The sequence below is a fragment of the Bactrocera dorsalis genome, chromosome 2 (genome assembly GCF_023373825.1).
Source record: "Bactrocera dorsalis isolate Fly_Bdor chromosome 2, ASM2337382v1, whole genome shotgun sequence".
Taxonomy (NCBI): Eukaryota; Metazoa; Arthropoda; class Insecta; order Diptera; family Tephritidae; genus Bactrocera; species Bactrocera dorsalis.
Genome location: NC_064304.1, coordinates 85,588,577 through 85,604,158, shown reverse-complemented (window position 1 = coordinate 85,604,158; position 15,582 = coordinate 85,588,577). Strand labels below are relative to the sequence as shown.

The window sequence follows — 15,582 nt, the reverse complement described above, 5'->3', positions numbered from 1 at the left end:
TTTTACTTCAGACAATAATCAATGCCAAATTTAGTGAAGCTACTATCTTGTCAAATAAGCAAGTTTTTCATGCAAGTATCTGATTTGGATCGTTCCGTTTGTCCGATGTCGGTGGTTTCGACAAATTAGCAGCTTTTAAGAAAGAAAAGAGCGTATGCCCAATTTCAGTTTAATATTTCAATAACTACAGACTTGTTCCCATATACAATATAAAGACAGACAGACAAACAGACAGAGAGACGGACATGTCTAAAATTACTCCGTTCGTTATGATGATCATTTATAAATACATTTTTTAGAATTTCCGACGTTTCCTTCTGAGTACTTCGAACTTCCTGACAAGCTTAATACTCTTATACCCTGTTTAGGACATAAAAACTTTATATTATTCGTTTTTAACAAAATCTATGAAGTTTTTTTCCGATATCTTCACACTGTACGATAAGCATGTCAGCATAATATTGTGCACTAAATTTAGCTAAAAACGGTCGAGTGGTTCCTGAGGTCAAAGATTTCAATTAGAATCTATCTATTTTTCAACTCTTACACCGATTCCTATGTAGCATTTTCGTACGAACGAACAGACTCGTCTCGTCATCCTGTTCATTTTGTTATACTTATATAACAATGTATTTATTATTATAAGTTTTTAAGAAAATATTTTATATATTTTTTATAAAATTAAAATTAATGATTGTAGTGTGTCCCCGCAATAATTATTTACGTGTAAAGGTACTTGAATTACTTTTTGGACATTGACTTCATAGTCATTGCTCCACAAGACCATCTTCTACTCCGTTCCAATGACAGTCGGGTCTACGTAATCGGAACGGACCCGGACTTTTATCCGGCCAAGCACCGTCAACTCGGTAGTATTCTGCGTTTTTTCCAATCTTCGATACAGTTGTTAAAGTCAATTTCAGGAATAGTCTCAATGTGCGAGCGATTCACGTTTAATGTTTGAATTGACGGTTACCCCGGAGTAACCGGCAGTCATTTGACCTTGCTGAATAGCCAAACACGGAGCTAAATCAAGCGAATACGGTCGTTGCGCCACGATGTTGGTTGCAAACTTGGTGAAAAAGCTCAAGAAGAATCGAAGCAGTATGCGACAGTGCTTTATCGTGGTGCAAAAACCAAGATTTGTTGCCCGAATAGCTTTGCGCAAAAGACGCATAATACTCAAATAGTATTAATTGTTGACAGTTTGACCGAACGAAAGGAATTCGGGGTGCACAACACAACAATAATCGAAGAAAACTGTCAACATAACGTTGATTTTTGACCTCATTTGATGTGGTTTTTCGGCTTCTGCTCAAACTTGCGACGAACATTTGATTGATGGTATAAGAATGTTTCCAGATCTTAAGATCTTGTAGAGCCAATACTCATCGCCAGTAATAATACGTTTCATGTTATCCTGGTATAACGCGACGATGTTTTTCGAAATAATTGTATGATTTTGGAACCAATTGTGCTTTCAGTTTTCTTAAGCCGAAATTATCTTTCAAAATAGTTTTCAGTGGTCCTTGCGATATTCCAATGATACCAGTAAGATCTTTAACTGTTAATCGTCGATTTTCAAGCACCAATTCCTTTATTTTATTGGCGTGCTAATCATCAGCTGATGTTGATGGCCATCCTGGACGTGGTTCGATGTAAACGAGTTTCCGACTCTTTTTGAATAGTTAGTGCCAATCAAAAATATTTCCTCGTGGCAAGCAATTATCACCGAAGGTCTCTTCCAACATTTCACTCATCGTAAAAATCGCCGAATGCACTATACATATGTACTTGAGAAAGACAAGCGTATACTAAGTACTAAGGATTATTTTGATTTTAAATTTTACACAGATCTCACTGACAGTCATATTAATCATATTATTGCATAAATCGGGTTTCACATTGATTTCGCATTCATCGTCTGGACCGGATCTGAACGCCAGCGACTTTTCCTTCTATCAAACGTTAAAAGTGCGCTTGATAGAAAGAACATTGTGCACATAAGACATGTTTTGAAGCAAAAGAGAAATTGTGTCAAAAAAAAACGATATTGAAAAGTTGGAAAATCTATAACCGTTATATTTCGGATCTATATTATTATAGATCGGTTATTTTACAAAGGAAAAGTATTTTCCCTTAACATAGTAAAATGCAGCATTCCAATGTAGTATAGTACATATGTACATACAACTAATAAAATGGACCGTAATGTTCGTTAATAAGATATAATGCAATTATGAATAATGTCCAATGTAATTTATATAAATAGATAAAATACCAGTGTCATCAACATATTTTTTTTGTTTTTTAAATTGCCTTTAGATGCAATTGACATTCTGTTCTTCACTGAGTCACGGGAATTTCGAGCAACTATCGTGTAATGATTTGGCGTTTTTATAGATTTTATAACTCTGTATTTGAAGTTACGGAAGCAGTTAAAAGTAAAAGAAACGTGACAGCACATAAAACGTAAATACCCAGATCTGGAAGAACATTATTAAAAATGAATTTCATCGCACGACTCTTAATTACTTCGTTAAACCTTATTAGAGGCGTGTCATAAAAAAGCTTACATTCATAATAACCTAAGTGCTCATACATCTATAAATTATTTTTACAGCAAAAAATTATGTGAAAACTTAGCTTAGTAAAAGGTACTTAATTTAAAAAGCAAAATGAGTTTTGTTATCAACTTAGCCATTTTTGACTTTATGTTTCGTAATGTAACAATTGCCTACTAAAAAGCTACCGGAAATTAGCAAAACACAATTAGTAAAGGTTGCAGTGATAATATAACGAATTATTCCGACAATTTGCATTAAAATTGTTTACCAACAATGTTGTTAAAGTTGTTATCAACAAAGTTCTTAAAGTTGTTATCAACTAATTCGTTAAAGTTGCTATTTCAAATCATAAAAAGCAATCTTGACATATTTTAACAAATTGGTAATGAACTTGGGGATTATACAAGCTAATTTACATAAATAAGTTAAAGCGATGTTCGAAAAAGGTTATTTACTTAATTTACTATAGAGATAAACGAAACGTTGTAGTAATTGACTGGGCCCAGATAAAGCATCTCAGGTTAATTATTATATGAGGAAGCTTCTATTCTCATAAAGAGTATAATTGGTTCAAAAACCAATTTAACTTCTAACAACTAACATATCCAATATATATATTTTATTGTTGCGAAATTAAAGAAAATGGGATTGGTTGTTGAAGATTTATTTAATGTTTTTGCGTTATATCTTTCCAGAAACATTTCACTGCCAATGAGATGGACCTACGTAAAATAAGAGAATATAAAACTTGTTTCCCATGCGATTGCGCCATTGCTTTGCACAATAACCCCAGCGAAATTTTATAAAGAAATTTATTCTAATGAAACAGTTTCCCATACAAGCACTTAATTGCGATCGTTCAGTTTGTAAGATAGCTGTATGCTATAGTAGTCCACTCTGAACAATTTGTCCGAAGATTGCACTATTGCTTTCGACAATAACTTATGACAAATTTCTTCCTTCTTATCCAACTAATCTCGCCAAATGAAAAAGCTTTCCAAACCTTCTCCAAGTAGAGGTACTTTTTTAAATCGTCCTTTTTTGATGGATGACGCATGACTCGTGTCAAGTTAACATGTTATTTTTGTTCAGAATTGTTTGGCATTTCGCCTGAACAACCTTTACAAATCATTCAATTTTATTACGAAAAGTTGCGTTCTGTAAAGAACGTGTTTCCCGCGCTTCGCTCAACTTATGTTGTTTGTCGAGACGTTTGAAAGCGTATAAAACACAGCTTGTGTTAGAACTTAAGCCGCTCGACCATCCCAGGTTCCAAGATAATCCGAGATTTTCGAGCCACATTTTTTCAGCGATGAGGTTCCTGTTTTGGCTCAGTTGGTACGTAACAAGCAAAATTGCCGCATTTCGGACGAAGAGCAACCTGAATAGATTCTAGAGCTGCTATTTCATCCAGAAAAAAGAACAGTTTAGTGTAGTTTGTGGGCCGGTGGAATCGTCGGTCAATATTTAAAAAAAAATGATGTCGATCAATGGCGAACATTATCGTGCCATGATATTCTACTATTTGATGCCTGAAATTGAAGTTCGAGATCTCGGAGGCATTTGGTTTCAACAAGACCTCACCACTTCCCACACATCGCATCAATCAATGGATTTATTGAGAGAACACTTCGGTGTAGAGATAATTTCATGTTTTGGGCCAGTCGCGGCTAACTTAATATATTCTATTCAAGGTATAAAAATCGCAGACTTATTATACCGAGGCTTATTTCTACAATTAGAAGAAGAAGCGCTGAGGAAATTTTGACACTGGGGCATTTTGACACCACATTTCGTATAACTCACCTATTGAACTCCATTATTGAAGACATTTATTAAATACGATTCCAATTACAATTACTTAAGTATTCAGGTAACTACTTCGGTACAAAAGCGTTCGTTTTTTTGCCCGAATTTAATTGTTATCACATTAGAATACATATATATGCTTAAGCCTTTTATACTAAGAAAAGTTTTCACAGCAAGTAACCAGTTTCGGAGTTTTATGATTTCACTTATTTATTATTTAATAAATTAACTAAAGCCAACACAAAATTAATGGCAAATTTGTAGTAATACAGTGACATGTTGTAGAAAAGCTCGCTTTTGGGGAAATTTCGCTCTCTTGACAGACAAAAAACTATTTCGAAGAACTTTAAAAACTTTCTTCAGTTTAATTTCATTAACAAACATGCTTAGTTGACATCAAAAAGACTTGTTAGAAGAAAGCATAGACCATTTCTGCGATGAAAGAGCATAAATAATGTCGCTTCAATAATTAAAAAACCTCACAAAGCAGAATACGAAATGCAGGAAAAGAAGCAAAGCTAATGATGTCTTTGGGGCAAAAGAAACATGCGTTCTTTTAGAAATCAAAGCAGACCATTGTATAAAGTTGAACTCATTTGACTCTTGCAATTTCGCTTACTCATATTTATTGACGTCAATTTGAATACATACAAACATATTTTTTTGACACAATTGTTGTATTGTTGTCTGTTCTAAATAGAATTGTATTAAGACTTATGTTAACTAGAGAAATTGAGAAATCATAAGCGTGGGTTCATTTAAACCGTTTTTGATTTGACGATATTTTGGCTAATTAAAATGCAAGTTAGTATAAATATTGACATTTATTGTAGTCGCTGATAAAATTATTCATTTATGTTACAAAGAGCTCCTATGTTGGATCTTACATATGTATGTATCGAAACGGTGTTTTGAACCCACCAAAATCTGCTTAAGCGTTTTTAGGGTTTATATGTGGTACAGTTAGAGTTTTCAAAAAATAGATTTTTTAAATTTTATTTTCTTAATGTACTATGTACAGATAGTATTTCAAAATACACGCAGAAGATTTCATAACGTTGTGGTGAATATTTTCGAAGTTACACGCAAATTTAAAAAGGCGTTTTAGAGTGCTTGGAAGTACAATGCCGGACTTTAAACGTGTTTTTTTTTAAAGGTGTTTCCAAAGTCGGTGACCTATATTTCTTGAAAACGGCTAAGCCGCTTAATCTCAAATTTTAACACGAGCTTCTTAAATATATTTTTTAGTAACTAGTCCAGGATTTTTTTTCACCGATAAATATTTTTATCTAAACAATTCATTTAATATCGATGTTTTTAGATACCGCCATTTCGTAAAAAAAAATTATTTTGCTTATTTCTTCGACTATTTACTAAATTTAACATTACTATAACGAAATCTGTTTCGTTTTTTTTATTACAGAGGATTCAGTTCAGGGATTTAGTGGTTACCGTAAAACGTCTTTTTTGAGAGGAACTCCCAGAGATCAGCTGTTTCTTCCAAATAAATATTTTTACTAATACTAAGTCTTAAAATACAATTAAAAGATACCATAATATGTATACAAATTTTGGGATCAATAAATGCAAACTTCGTTTTTTCGGCCTTCTGACTGCATATAACACTTTAATATTTTTGTTTCGTAAAAATTGCCAGTTAAAAAAATTGTATGCCAAACCTTACTAAGCCGAAATCTGCAAGAGAAATTCACAAATAAAAGTGCATAAGCAAAATTGGGTAAATTTAAAGAAATGGTGCGTCAGCAAGGCGTGCATTTTTGGGAATGATCCATTCAACCGTAATTATTTCGTCAACTCATTGCAATGAGTTGGTGGCGTTTGAAGTGCTTATATTCGTAATGGCGTTACATTTGCAATTCGCCTTTTGTTATTGCTATTTTTTGTTTGACTCATTGTAGATGGATCTTTTATTTTGTGCGTGAAGCTTATTATGCTTTGGGCGATCTCCGTTCAAAATCATCTTTGGCTGGCGTTGGAGCCATTGATTTTTATTTGGCGAAATTGAGGTTGCCCTGATGGGTCTTTTATTATTGAGCTATTGTTTGAACGCAGAATTATAAAACGGTCGGCAGTTGCAGAGTGTTGCCGGAACGCATATTTCAAATTTGTCGAATATAGAAATGTAAACACGTGTATACATATACATATATAATATATGACTTTCAAATTCGAAGTATATTTCATTATTAGTGCGGCTCAATTTGTAAGTTGTTCGTTACCAATGCTTAATTTTTTAAGATATTATAAACACTTTGGTAGTATAGAAATATTTATTTTATAAAAAAACGATGATTAGACCACAAGTGAGTATCATTTAATGGTTCAAAATTAGTAATTACTTTTTTTTTTGTAATATTTACATGACTTTGTTTGCTCATAGAGACATCATACTTCTCTAAAATATTTATGTAATAAATAATTAGCTCCACCCTAGTAATATATTTGACACATATCATACTCAAGCAGCTTTTGATTGAATGAACAATTAAAAGCGGATCCGCTGCTCAATCGCTACATTTCACGCTCTGCTCCACATTATTATCTTTATTGCATAATTCATGATTTTCCACGCTTGCGCCACGAGTGCCCAAGCTCATCACTAATACAGAAATCATCCTGGATGTTTATTTGAAATCGTTGTTTAGTTTTATATTCACTTTGAATATACCAAAATGTTTTGATTTCTTTTCAATGATTTTATTAAGCGTTCCAATGTGCAACTTCATTGTCCGCTTTGATCAATCGTGCCACATTTAGTGCAAAATAAGTGACTCTTATATAGGGTGATACATTCTTAGGCTCTGTACGTAAAAAAAAAAACACAGAAACTTCAAATTTAATGGGGAATGTTTAATATCATTCGAATGAATATTTTTGGCATTTATTTTTTGAAGATTATCTTTTTCAAGTGTTGTGTCTCGGATGGTCCAGCCTTTGAGTCCAACTTTCGATGACTCGTTCGAATCTACTCTGCATGTTCTTTGTCTAAACTCTCAGCTACGGCTGCTATATTTCATTGCGTGCTGGACGTGGTCTATTCGGTCGAATATTATCCAATAATGGATGTTGTGTCTCAATATGAGTGCTTGCTTTGCGAATAGTTTGGTCAGTATGTGATTATGTTGACCATAAGTGGAGCGAAGCGCGCGAAACACATTCTTTACAGAACGTGACTTTTCGTAATAAAGTCGAACGATTTGTAAACGCTGTTTAGGCGTAAGACTTTCTATGACGAAATGGCAAACAATACTGAACAAAAATAACATGTCAGCTTAACACGTCTACGCGTTATCTATCAAAAAACAAGGCTTTGAAAAAAGTACCTCTACTTGGATCACCCGTTATAAAAGATAGACGCGTGCTTTTGTGCCATTAATTGTGTGCAGCTCCAGCTTATGTATATGCTGAGTTTGAAATGTACATATGTAAATACTTAACAATATATAGACTCTTATATATGTATATGGCAGCACATGCATGCGCTTTGCCAGTTGCATAAATTTTAGTCTCAGTTTAGTGTCTAAGTCCTCGACTCACCTAAGCTCTAGTTCATTGAATGCACGACTTAGGCGCACACATTAACACATACTTGCAACTAATTGCTGCAAGCATACTTAGCCATGCCTCGATAGCGCACTGAGTGTCTCAAATTCTGACATTTGTTCAAAACATGTACCCATGCCCAAGAAATACTTAATATGTAATAGATAACTTATATGTGCAAGAATCAAATATTATTTCACCTATTAAATATATTTATACTTTATTGATTGAATTCTGAAGAAAGCTATTTCAAAACCTTTTACTTAAATGATTGCTGGTAGAAGAAAAAGAAAAATGGATTTGAAATGTTGTAGGGACTGTGAGTCTAACAACGATCTGTCGTAAATGGTTATTTCATTGGTTGGGAGTCTACTGCATAACTATTGGAATCAAGTGTTTCCAAATATCTAAACTGTGTATAGAAAACAGGCTTCTCAATTTTAGAAGGCTTGTACATATTTGAAGTCCCCTCTTTTTGACAGCCTCAAGTTTGTACTTGCATTGGTATTAAATGGAAATATATATATAGAACACTTCTATGAGCAGATAATTTCACTTTTGGGCCGGTCGATTGGCTACCAACACCGTTAGACTTTTTTCTGTGGGAATATGTAAAGTGTGATCTTTAAATAAATTTCGATTTATCACAAAAAAATTGTAAATCAGAAGATAAAGCACTGAGTGTAAGCTTAATATTTTTTTTAAATTTCAATATCATTAAAAAAGTTTGTACACCAAAACGCTAAGGATGTCGAATTACCGCGTGGAATAAACAGATGTCGGTTAACAACACTATAAGCCAAATACATATTGATGGCTTCGATGTACTGTAAAATGAAAATTCGTTCCGGATTTCTCGAATCTCATCCATTTGTAAATGGTTATGCCACAAAAGGTTTAGACTAAAACTTTGTATATTTATTACCGTAGTTTTTGAGGTGGAGGAAAAAGTTTGAGAAAAAAATGTATGACCTCAGTATTCCTTGTAATTGCTAATTCTATTTGATAATATTAAATTATCAGAAAATTCTGTAAGTTATACAAGTTTAAATTATGCTAATATGAAATGTACTTGCTTATCTATATTAATATATATTATATAATTAAATTACATATGATTTAGCGGTAATCGATGCAAATCTTATTATGCTGGGAATATTTTCCGAAAAACAATGTGAAATTAAATATAAAATTAACAGATATATATTAACTGAATATTACATGCTTTACTAAAATAAACGTAAAAATGCAAGTATTTCTAAGACTAGAAAGTACTCACAGTAGACTCGTCACCGATAAGTCTGAAGTAAGTTTTGAAACTCAAAAAAATCCGAAAAATCACTCATTAATATTTTCCTAAGTGAAGTAAGCTCTTGACTGAGTACTGCGCTTCTTCATTGAACGCGCAGCTGGTTGCTTGATGCAGCGAATTTCGCAAGACTTTTATTGAAAAAAACAGACAATGAAGTGTGAATGCGGAAGAGCAAAAAGCAAGCAAGTTTGAAAAAAGTTCGCTGATTTGCAACATGCAATCTCAAGCTCAACTTTGACTTATTGATTTTGTCTATTTGGTATTAATTTTTGGTGAACTCTGTAATCAGAATAATACATACATATATGTATTTCACATCTTTTCCTTAACGCCGTGGCTCACAGTCTAACGGCTGCAAATAATTCTTTTTACTTTGGCTTAACCTTCAATCAATACACACGTTTGCCCTCACATCAGCACTTAGTCATTTGTGTGCTTATACGCGGTGCTTCTCCGCCTTGTAACGGTAATTAATTTTTTTTTTTTGGTTTTTTCTACTTACAAAGGAAAAGGAAATCGCTGCGCAATGTTGTTATTGGTTCCTTATATTTTTTGTATGTCTTTTTCGGCCAAAGCGCTTCTTTCAAGGCATCACCCACTTTTTGGCTTTTGTGCGTTGAGCTGTCGATAAAGATTTGAAACTGGCGTTTATGTTTGTAAGTCTGTTTGCTACAAGCAACACACAGCTAACCGAGTTCGTTGCTTTAGTCTTTTGTGCTCATAAGCTAAGCTTATGCAAAACGCTGCTTACAATACAAGTATGTATTTGTGTATATGTGCGCACAGTTCTTTTATATGCTTTCTTAGTTTTACTGTATTTTCGATTTACCGTTTCACGGTCTCCCTTGCAACTAACTTGCAAATATTGACAATTTGTGGTAAATTATGTTTGAGTCTTGGCGAATATTGCTTGTCACCGAATATCGTTAGTTGCAACTGTTTTTCGTTTTTGTTTATACTTTAGCGCGCAAATTATTGACACGTTAACACGACACTGTTTTCTTATTCCCGCAGAGATAGTTTAATTTAAGAACTCCTCGCGCTATGTTACTTGCATAAGTTCCACTTTACACAATCACTTTAACTTTGTTTCAATAGTTTTCTGTTCGAATTGCACTATGAAACGCAATAATAAAACACTGTAAACCGTTCGATTGTTGCTGCTCTGTAGTCAGCTGTTCAAACCTCCGCGTTCGCGTTCGGCATTAAACAACCGTTTCTGCAGTCTGCCTCGCTGTTTTATAAACAAGCGTTCGTGCTTGCATTTGCCGAAGTCGCTGAGAGCGGCGGCGCAGCGGGAATTGGCGTTGCTGGTGTTGTGATTTGCTCAGCTGTGGCCAGTCTTTCAGCAAGCATCTAATTGCTGTTGCTACCATTTTTCTGTGGCCACCTTGCAACACTGAGCACGAAGCAAACAATGTGTATTGAATCATTTCAAATTTATATAATTCTTTAATTTTAATATTCGCGGTTTTATTATTAACTTCTAAAACACCTTACTAGTTGTCTCAAGTTCTTCAAAGTGCCATGTAAGATGTGCCAACATCGATATGGTCTTTTGCTTCCACTATTGAAAGGAAACAATCAATATGTTCCGGCCATATTGTGCTCACCATAAATTTAGTTTACTTTCCTCCTCGTATAACAAAGTTAAAAAATCTCTATACTTCTGCCTTAACCAAACTTTCCTCGATGCAAATATTGCAAGGTATTAAATTCTTACATAACCCAACTCTTTCCCTTTAAGTGTGAGACAGTTTTTTTTTATAAGGTTTATTATTCATTGTTTAGGTGGTAAAAAGTGTCTCAGATAATTTGGCTACTCACAATTCATTGCATAGTTGATTCTGTCAATAAAAATATTGCTGGAGACTGCTGCATGAAATATACAAACAATAAGGTAACCTAAAATAATTAACGAAGTTCGATGTTTCCACATTTCTGCTGAATTTGATGACGCCTCACCGCCAGTCTGAAGCCAAGAAAATAAACTTTTTCAAAACACTAATAAAAATACAGTGACCTCATTCACTGGATGTAATTTCCACACAAACTTTTGAAATTCCCGAAACTCAAATATCCGCACAAGGGAACAGTCTAAATGAACTCCAAAAAAAATTAATCGAAAGAACCTAAAAAGCTCCAAAGCACATAACTAGCATTTTTTCCTCTAATATTGATGTGCTGATATTGAAAAAAAAACTATGTAAAGGCGACTAATAATATTTTTGTTGACGAAATATTAGTCCTTAAACAAATTAGCTGTCATCGCATGATTTATACATCGGATTAATCGTTACGAATACTTAATATTCTGTTGATGCTGGTTCTAAAAGTGATAATGACTAGTAGAAACTATAAGAACGATCCTATATAATGATCGATTACGAAAAATGATGTTTTTTATGTTGCATTTCGTAGCTCTCACGGCAATCGCTATAGATTTTCGAATCCCACATCCTCTGCTTTACGTAGAACTTTGATACGATTACTGCAAATATAGCAGCCGAGGCTGAGAATGCGATATCGTTTCGCTTCATTTGCGAGCCAAATTTTGTTCAGCGATGAGGTTCATTTCTGGCTCAATGGGTATGTAAACCAGTGAAATTGCCGCGTTTGGAACGAAGAGCAACCTGAAGGGATTCAAGAGCTGCCATTTCATCCAGAAAAAACAACGGTTTGTGAGCCGGTGGAATCATCAGTTCATATTTTTTCAAAATTGAAGCCGACGAGACGAACCGTCCATGACCGTTATCGCGCCATTATAACTGACTATTTGATGCTTTACATTGAAGCTCATATTATTGGTGATATTTGTTTTCAACAAGGCGGTGCCACTTCCAACATATCGCATCAATCAATCGATTTATTAAGCTAGAGTTAAGTAGTGAACGTCGAAATTGATCACCCTTTATTTTAAATATCAGTAAAGACAAAAGAATACAACTTAATACAAATATAGCTTCTAATATGAATCAACTCTCAACAGATTAAGAATATGAATAGTTTATTGCATATGTCTAGCTTTACACCGTAAATATCGGTCTACTTTAATAAAATTAAGTGGTCAATGTCGCCTAATGATACAAATGAATAAAATCATTTCTGTACTTACCATATTTTTGCTAAATGATAACGTCCGGGGTTCTAAACGTGGGATAACGGCAGCCTTACACCAGTGCGCTTAAAAGCACTACGGATCAAAGCAATACGTTGATCAGTGCCCCGAGAATGCCAGCATAGGTACCGACTGGCAGTGTGGGATGGACGCACTAATCACCTTGATAGAGTTGTATACGCATCTAAAACCTTTGTCATACTTTGCGTCTGGCACTCAGTTGCAACGCAAAGCCGCAAACGCATTGAACTTGCCGCATTCGGCTTTTAAACCACAACCACCACGATATCAGACAATGTTAATGAATATAGGAGACGCAAATGTTAAACCAACTTTTTTGAGTACTAATTTATAGTTTTGCCATAAGGGAATACCGATTTACAAACAATCTCTTAAATTAAAAAGAAGGATTATTGGTAAAAACCGTAGAATTAAACAAACATTTAAGGGCTCAGTAGGGTAAACTTTTTCCCATTTTTTTTGCATTTTCTGTTCCTTTATACCCTTAGAATTAATGTAGAAACCCACTTTATCATTGGAAGGATTTGAAAAAGGCTCAAAAATAATAATACCGTTCGACGCTCTGGGTGCACACCTGGCAGCACCTCAAACTTTAAACGCGTTTTTCTCAAAACACACTTTTTTAAACTGGCGGACATGATTCTGGTCGAACTACTCAACCGAGTAGTAGTCTGGTAGCTTATGCCTATTTTCATGACTTCTTTGGAGGGTGGTTTTGAATAGGAAAATAAAAATGAATTATCTTGAATATTAAGAGTATTTTTATTTACATATTGAAAATATAAAAAAAATGTATTTGAAAAAATTTAATACTTTATTACTATTATTATTGTCACTCGAATTTGAAACCAGGTGATTTTGGCTCTTGATGTTATCTGAAATCAAATATTCTTGTATATTCTTAATCTATAGCCATATCATTCTGGTCGGATCTACTGAAGTTATATTTCAAGGGTAAATAACAAAATGGCGGACTTTGAAAAAAAAGTCTCTTTATTTTAGCAAAGAAAGGGTTGTAAAATAAAAAGTTAGGGGTGAAAAAAATTAGTTCCGACGAGAACAATAGAACAGTAGAAAAAAAGTTAGGACCTAGGTCAACCAGAAAAACAATGTTTTGAGATAAACGCGTTTAAAGTTCAACAACTCCGAGAGAGAGGACTCCGAAGCGCTCTAGGAAACTCGTTATAACTCCCGAAATATTTCGTGTTTCACAGTATATTCTCAAGATATTGTACTTTTAAATTAATTTTTCGAACCCAAGTTACCAGACTACTACCTTAAGTTTTTTTAAATGTTCACAAAACGTCTGGCTATCGTCCTACAAAGTTTTTTATAATTTATTGACAATGTTATAACAAAATTTATGTAAAAAAAACATGGGGAAAAATTAAAAAGCAAAAACGTTAATTACTTCTTTATTTATCAACATTTTTTCAATAAATTAGGTTTTTGTGTTTCAGATGACCCAAACTTAAGAAATCGTGTGCGCCAGTGAAAAAACACGCATCTCATTCACCCAGCTATTTCTCCGACAGATGTCATCAAAAAATTCCGAAAAAATTTCTTTATACACTCCACGATATACCTCATGATGTGTGAAAAAAGTTCTATTGTAGAAATTGTATATAAAAATTTCTATGAAAAAAATGCCAAAAAAATGGGCCAGATTACCCCACTGAGCCCTTAATAACTAAATTATTCAACACATTATGTGTTAAATGAATTGTTCAACTCAACGGTCAAAGGATAAAAATAAAGGTAGTGATTAAAGCGGTCACGTCACCATTTTTGAGCTGGCTTAGGTCGTAAGCGTGAATGAGTTAAGCTCAACGCGAATACGAGGAATTACTCTTGAAACTCTTCACATAAATTTTGTTTTATATTTTATTAATTGGAATCTTAGCAAAGCTCAATTTAGTTACTTTAAAGCATATTTTATTTGCTTAGATAATTAAAATATTTCAGAAAAATATGCTCATATGTTTATTAAAGGGGTTATATACTAGAATTTTCAAAGAATCGGTTTTTTTAAATTTATTTTCTTAATGTACATTAGGGTGCTTCAAAAAAAAAATTAAAATTTTTTTTTTAACTCTTACCCCCTCAAATGTTAGTGATTGACAAAAAAAATTCTCCTTTAAGCCAGGCGCTGTAGCTTAATTCTAAGGGGTCGCTTTTTTTACGTTTCCTATTCATTTGCCATAGGAATTTTCGTTTTTTCATTCCAACCAAAATTTCACCAATTAATTTTCTTTTCTCAAAAATAACCATCACATATTAAGAAAGTTGGCTTTTCAAACTTTAAAAATTCCCGCGAAAAAGTTTAATTATTAATAAGAATTATTCTAATTTTTTTTATTTTTATTAAAAAAAATTTCAAATTTCTAATCACTATAATCGTCTAATCACATATGTATGTATACTCTGGCAACATGTTGCTGCAGGGTATAATAGTTTTGTTCACCTAACGGCTGCACGTATCACCCTAAACTACACAAACGAGGGGGTCGCATAGATATCGAACCTGCACCTTCTCATTGTTATGAGTTCATCTGGAATAAATCGGCCCCCGACCCAGTCCAACCCAAATTCGATTCATCAATTCACGAAATATCGGAAAATAGTTAAAAGTCGTGGACCGTGTGCTTGAGATTTTATGAAATGTAATGTAAATTGAAAAAGCAATGTTGAAAACTATTTGCATGGTTTCTATGTTTAACGTATTTTTTCCAAATTAAAATGAAAATAAATCTTTTGTCATAACGGCAAATTAAACTAATAGCAATTTTTTGTCTACTCTAAGCCTTTTATGCCACGACTGACCGTTCTAAGACAGAAAATGTTTTCTTATAACCTATAAGCCTTATATTTGAAATAATAAATCAACTTTAATGTAGATATCCAGTGGTATTTCAACTTTTGTTGAATGTGTGGAGAATAGAAATTGACACTCTAGCTTGATTTGTCTATTTTATGTTAAACTAAATGTTTTATGCTGCGATGTGAACAGTTGTTAGCGCTTTATTTCTTTGTGTAGAGATATGAGGTCTCCACTACACAAAATATTCGCTACTCGTTGTCAAAACGTAAACCAACAATCGTCAGGTAAACAAAATATGCAACTCGTTAATATTTGTTTTGTTCGTCGCTGTAAACTGCCAAAAGCGTATGGACTTAGCTTTCTTCACGAG

At 33.6% G+C, this 15,582-nt stretch overlaps 1 protein-coding gene across 2 annotated transcripts in view; it reads right to left on the bottom strand.

Moving 5' to 3' along the window:
* Positions 1-10,478, bottom strand: part of LOC105222689 (glucose dehydrogenase [FAD, quinone]) — a 52,661-nt gene extending 42,183 nt beyond the window's left edge. Inside the window, exon 1 of one of the 2 annotated variants that reach the window (XM_011200113.4) lies at positions 9,755-10,478. The gene's annotated coding sequence lies outside the window, so the exon portion shown is untranslated. Of the gene's footprint in view, positions 1-2,120; positions 2,131-9,754 lie in introns of those variants that run through there. The other variant, XM_049449188.1, reaches the window with a different exon arrangement.
* Positions 10,479-15,582: the final 5,104 nt, after the last annotated feature.